The 5,521-nt window shown below is 41.4% G+C and overlaps 1 pseudogene; it reads right to left on the reverse strand.

Moving 5' to 3' along the window:
- Window positions 1-428: 428 nt before the first annotated feature.
- LOC117066131 lies at window positions 429-1,407 on the reverse strand (annotated as a pseudogene).
- Window positions 1,408-5,521: the final 4,114 nt, after the last annotated feature.

Here is a 5,521-nt window from a genome sequence, read left to right on the forward strand (position 1 = left end):
TAGTCCCAGCTACTCAGGAGGCTGAGGTGGGAGGATCACCTGAGCCCAGGAGGTCAAGGGTTTGGTGAGCCATGATTGTACTACTGCATTCCAGCCTGGGTGACAGAGTGAGTCCTAGTTTTAAAAAAATAAAGTGGATAACCCCCAAAACCACTGTCCTACTTTTAGAAACTCCAGGATAGTTTTGGGAGGGGAATTTTGGAGTCTCATTGGCCATGTAAGGGATTAGGAAGGCTTCTCAGGGAGAATTGTGGGGCTGATTGCATAGTGCCCAGCTCTACTTGGAAATCTCTTTTTACAACATTTCCATGGAAATCAGAGACATAGACGCAGATGTTTGGGTTAAAATGAGACAAAGGAAACAATAGTCATGTACAAGAGGCAAGAAGACCTCTTTTTTAAATGGTCCATATTTATTAGTACTCTGGTCAGAGAAATTCAAAGTCTACCATATTGGAGGTTTTCTGGAATTCCAGGCTGTCTGTTAGACTGTAGGCTTCAAAGCTTTGGCTTGTCATACTGGGCCAGGTTTGTGTGGGAGATAGGCCTACAGCTGGACCAGCAAAGTGCTGAGAGAGAAATCCTGTCCTGCTACCTGGTACCTTGTGGGTGAGAGATACTGATACAGACAGTGGAAAGAAGAGCTGGATATTTCATTCTCATCAGGAAGATTGTACAGTTCTATGATTTGGGATATGTCATAGGCATCAGAGTACAAAGCAGGAACTGGGGCCACCAGCCTCTCCCATTGAGTATCTTGCATTTGGAAGTCACTTGTGGGACTTTCAGTGAAGGTAGAGTTCCAGGCCCAGTTGGAAGGGTCTAAGGGCTGAGGTGGAAGGGAGCTGTAGAAATCTGAAACCACAGGAGAAAAAGCATAAAGACTGGGGGGTGTTCAGGGGGAGGTGGGCACATTCTTCTTGAATGGAAGGATCTGGTTTGCTTGCTTTGCTGATTGCTGCTGCTTCAATCTGAATTGCCAGTTCCTGAACCAAGCCTTTACTGTTGACTCCAGTAGGTTGAGTTTCAAAGCTAGTTTCTCCTGAAGATTTCTATCTGGGAACATGGTCTGGCTAAACAGAGCTTCTAGCTCTTCATACTGTTGGTGGATGAACGAAGTACGTTTTTGATGCCTTCTCCGTATTGCTGTAGTCCCAGCTACTCAGGAGGCTGAGGTGGGAAGATCACTTGAACCTGGGAGGTTGAGGCTGCAGTGAGTGGAGACCATGCCACTGCACTCCAGCTTGGATGACAGAGTGAAACTGGGGCCAACTGGATCCTGTAGTGGTTCACCTTCATATTGGAATCATTCCTGTTGATGAAAGGGTCTGGCTGGAAATTCTCTGGCTGGAAATTCTGTTCATCATGGTTTCTCAAATCTGTCATGAATCCCCTTAGACTAACCATTTTCAGTCCTGCGTGGTGTGTCTCTCGCTGGAAATGCAGTTTCCTTAGTGTATCCAAAAGTTTTATTTTTTTAAATTTTTTTATTTATTTTATTTTATTTTTTTTTTGAGAGCGGAGTCTCGCTGTGTCGCCCAGGCTGGAGTGCAGCGGCGCGATCTCGGCTCACTGCAAGCTCCGCCTCCCGGGTTCCCGCCATTCTCCCGCCTCAGCCTCCGAGTAGCTGGGACTACAGGCGCCGCCACCGCGCCCGGCTAGTTTTTTGTATTTTTAGTAGAGACGGGGTTTCACCATGTTAGCCAGGAGGGTCTCGATCTCCTGACCTCGTGATCCACCCGCCTCGGCCTCCCAAAGTGCTGGGATTACAGGCTTGAGCCACCGCGCCCGGCCCAAAAGTTTTAAAATAACAGTCATATCCAACTCAACAATAAAAGAACAAATAACCCAATTAAACAATGGACAAAGATGTGAATAGACATTTCTTCTAAGAAGATACATAAATGGCCAATAAGCACATGAAAAAGATGCTCAATAAATATCATTAGTCACTAGGGAAATGCAAATCAAACCTACAACAAGATACCACTTCACACCCACCAGGATGGCTAAAATAAAAAAGACAGACAATAACAAGTGTTGGTAAGGATGTGGAAAAATTGGGATACTCATGCTTTGCTTGTGGGAATGTAAAATGATGCAACAGCTTTGGGAAACAGTTTGGCATTTCCTCCTAAAGTTAAACAGAGTTACTTTAGGATCCTGCAGTCCCACTTCTGGATATATACCCAAGAGAACTGGAAACATATGTTCACACAAAAACTTCTATACTAATAATGTATACATTATATCTATACAATGGAATATCATTCAGCCATAAAAAGGAAAGAAGTATGAATACTTGATAAAACAGGAATGAACCTTGAAAACATTATGCTCAGTAGACACAAAAGGCCATATATTATATGATTCCACTTATATGACATGTCTGAAATAGACAAATCCATAGAGACAGAAAGTAGGTTAGTGATCGCCAGGGGCTGGAGGGGAAGGGGAAAGGGAGTGACTAATGGATATGAGGCTTATTTTTGAGCTGATAAAAATGTTCTGGAATTAGATAGTGATGGTTGTACAACTTTGTGAATGTACTGAAAGCACCAAACTGCACATTTTAAATGGGTGAATTTTATGATATCTGGATCACTGTATATCTCAGTAAAAAATCCTTATCCAAGATGGTGATAACACCTAACATTTATTGAAGGGTAGTGTAAGAAATTGTGCTACAAGTTTTATGAATTATTTAATTCTCTTAACAGTCACAGGGGTATGTGACTCTTATTATTTCTACCTTACAGAGGGAGAAACTGAGGCTTACAGAGAGTTACTAATTTGTCTACGTCACATGGGGTTTAATGCCAGACTTCAGTTTTGGTTTGATACCAGACTCGGGTTTTTACCACTATGCGCTAGAGCATCTGTAATAAGCATGACTAGACTTTGAATAATTTCCTGTTCTCTCTATATTTGGGTCACTGGGTTCACCTTTGGTGTTTTTGGACCTTTTGATATTTTATTCCTTCAGGATTCTATAATTGGATGCTCTAGTGACCAGGAATAGGGAAAGATCTGTCTGGCATTCCACTTCTCATCTCTCACTTCAATAAAGGACTTTGTTGAAGGCCAACTCCATCCCCTGTTTGCTCAAACATAATTCACTTGGAACAGCTCTTTGGATACTTCAATCTAAATGAAAGCCCTCCTTTTAGAGGTTCTCCTTGAACCGTATCCTTCTTTTTTATAGCACCTATTACAGTCAAGTAAAAATTTGATTAATAGCTGTCTTCCTCACTAGCCTACAAACTTCGTGATATCAGGGACCAATATAGTTTGAATGTTTGTTGCCTCCAAATCTCATGTTGAAATTTTGAGCTCCAATGTTGAAGGTGAGCCCTCGTGGGAGGTGTTTGGGTCATGCAGGCTGATCTTTCATGGAAAGCCTTGTGCTGTCCTCATTGTAATGAGTGTGTTCTCAGTCTATCAGTTACCAGGAGATTTGATTGTTAAAAAAGAGCCTGACACCTTCTCTCCTCCCTCTTTCTCCCTCTCTCATCATACGATACATGGGTTCCCCTTTGCCTTCCTCCATGAGTAGAAGCAGTCTGAGGTCCTTACAGGAAGCAGATGCTGGCGCCATGCTTCTTGAATAAATTAGCCTCAGGTATTCCTTTATCACAATGCAAATGAACTAAGGCAGGAACCTGTCTGCTTTGCTCACTCTTGTACACCCAGAAAGTAGCCCTGAGCACACAGTAAGTACTCAATAAGTATCAATTGAATAACTAAACACCAGCACAGTGTGAAGATGTCTGCCATTTTCACACTTCTCTACTGTCCCCTACTATACAAGGTTCCTTTTAGAAATGTCTATGTTATTCCTCTGGCTTCTGGATCCAGTGCTTAAGCTCAGCATGGGAGTGCTTCAAGGCCACTGCTGGCTTGCACTGTCGGAAAGTGACGCACTAGTGGAAGGCTTTGGCTTCGGTTCTAACCTCAGAGACTTCTCTAAATGTTTCCCATGTGTTGTGCTCCTTCACTCTGACTGGGATTTTGGCTATCACCTAATTCCTTGCCTCCACTAGCACTTATGACTGTTCATAATAGCATTTCCCATGAGCTCCCCATGATGCTAAAAAATTTTACACCTGGCAAATCTAACGCCACCACCTAAGTGGTTAAGCATGTACACGGCAATATTCCCAGAATAGAAGCAAGCTGAACAATCCTGAAATGTTCATTTCCCTAGGTTATACAGCAAATAAGTGATAGAACCAGAATGAGAAACTTACTAGATTCTGAGCTTTTTAAGGGATCTGTTTTGTGTATTTGTTTTCCTTACCATGCCCGGCACAGTCCCTGGCACTATTAGGAACTCATTAAATATTTCTTAAATAGAACCCAAAATTCTTTCTGGAGGGGACTCACACTCTCTTCTGCTTCAACAGATTCTCAAACTCCTCAATATATCTCCCCTCAACTACTCTTTCTAAGTTTTTATAAGTTTTTAGATGTGATTGGAGCACCCAAATTCCAATGATACCTAACCAAACCCACCAAAAGAGTCCCTCATTTTTCATGTTACTACTGTTGGTGCCACCATTTTTTATCCACCCAAGGTTGAAATCCACTTTTTAAAATTCCTCAATCTTTTTTATTCCACAACAAGTGGTTGAGGCCTATAGATTCTGCTTGTATAAAACCTTTGTGTTTTTCTTCATTTTCCACTGCTACCAGCCCAATTTAGACTCTCATTATCTTTCAACTAGACTTACTGTGATAACAGCTTCTGATTTTCCCCACCTCTGAGCTCTCTCAAATGTGCTAGAGAATGGTTATTTTTTCTGGAATAATTTTTCTCACTCTGATAGGCTTTTCTCAAAAACTTTCAACAACTCCCTATACTATTTTGTCCAAATTCAAATCCCATGGAATCCAAAGTCCTTCAAAAGTGATTACAGCTTACTTTTTTGACTTGATCTCTGCCTTTTAGGAGCACAATTCTCTGGGCAAACCAAAAGGTCCTTTTCAGCATTCCCTGGGCATTCCCTAATTCCCCACTTCATGCTACCTATGATTTATTCCTTATGCAAAAATGTCTATATCATGGCCTGAACATCGCAAATGAAAGCTCATCCCAGAATTTTTTCTTGATTCCTGCCCCCAAATGAGGTCTTGTCATCTTTTGACTTTGGAATGAGAAGTCAAATTTTTGTCACTCTTCTGTGTCATATCTGCTGTGTGTTGTAATTCATGGTGTGGATGGTATCTGCCCTAGGAGACAATCAAGTCAGATCCATGACTTACACAATTTTGTACCCCGTACCACCAAGCTAGTGCCTTTTAAATAGCAATTGTGCAATTTAAATAGCTTGTTTTTCTTTATCATTCATTTCTTCTATTTACATACTAAAAATCATTTCTTTGTATTCAGCATCTTACAAAGCTGATAAGTCATGTATCTAAAGCTCATTGCTCAGTTCCTTCATATACTCTATGGACATAAAACTGTTTAATAAACAGACAACATACAGAATGGGGGAAAAGCTTTGCAATCCATGCA

The sequence above is a fragment of the Trachypithecus francoisi genome, unplaced genomic scaffold, assembly GCF_009764315.1.
Source record: "Trachypithecus francoisi isolate TF-2019V2 unplaced genomic scaffold, Tfra_2.0 Lachesis_group2, whole genome shotgun sequence".
In the NCBI taxonomy this organism is placed as follows: domain Eukaryota; kingdom Metazoa; phylum Chordata; class Mammalia; order Primates; family Cercopithecidae; genus Trachypithecus; species Trachypithecus francoisi.